We start from the raw sequence: 926 nt of genomic DNA on the forward strand, positions 1-926 counted from the left end.
AAAAAAAAAAATCATTCATAAATCAAACACCAAAAATATTTTCTACTCACCAACCAAACATAAGAAAATAAGTCAAAAATCAACTTATTTTCCAGGAAAACATTTTCTAGGAAAACATTTTCCTTCATACCAAACACACACCCGAACCAATAATTCACTTGTCTTTAACTTTTTTTTTTCTTAATTTTTTAACTTCATTTGGAATGATGACCGCACAATACACAATCATCACGAAGATGAGATGAATCGTGTAACTGCTTTCATATGTATGAAAACTTTATGGAATCTGGTCTATGCCATTTTTGAGATATATGTGGTCACAACATGTATGAAATATGTGTTTTAAAATATTAAAAACCGACGTACATATGAAATGTGAAGGGAATCTGGCTATATTAATTGTGATGTGTATGATTGTTGTATTTTGTACTTATATGATTTCTAAAATTCCTTTTGAACAAAAGAAAATAGTGGACAATATAGATTTGGATGTGGGAGAGAATAGGGGATAGAAAACACGTTGAATCAAGGCATAATACATATATTAGACCCTAAACTTTGCTTCAAATTTTAACTTTAGCCTTCAACTTTCATAGTGCACAAATAGGCACTTTAACTATCCAACCTTTTAATTAGATAAACACGCGAGTCCCACCTGGCAAAATGTGTGATATGCACGAATTCTGCGCGAGTTGGGAGTTATTTTCGAGGCCCACAACGGAAAAAAAAATGTTGAAATGACAATCCTAACCCTTAATGAATCCCTTTTATATATATATATATATATATCTTTATATTTCCAAATCAAAATCTCATTTCTCTTTTCCTCCTCTTTCAAACTAAGTTTTTTCCTCTCTTTAAAACGATTTGTGCTCATAATTAGTGCAAATGGATTCTAATTTTTTTTGTCATTGTGGAAAAAGAGC

Source organism: Solanum tuberosum, unplaced genomic scaffold (genome assembly GCF_000226075.1).
Source record: "Solanum tuberosum cultivar DM 1-3 516 R44 unplaced genomic scaffold, SolTub_3.0 scf00060, whole genome shotgun sequence".
NCBI classification, from domain to species: domain Eukaryota; kingdom Viridiplantae; phylum Streptophyta; class Magnoliopsida; order Solanales; family Solanaceae; genus Solanum; species Solanum tuberosum.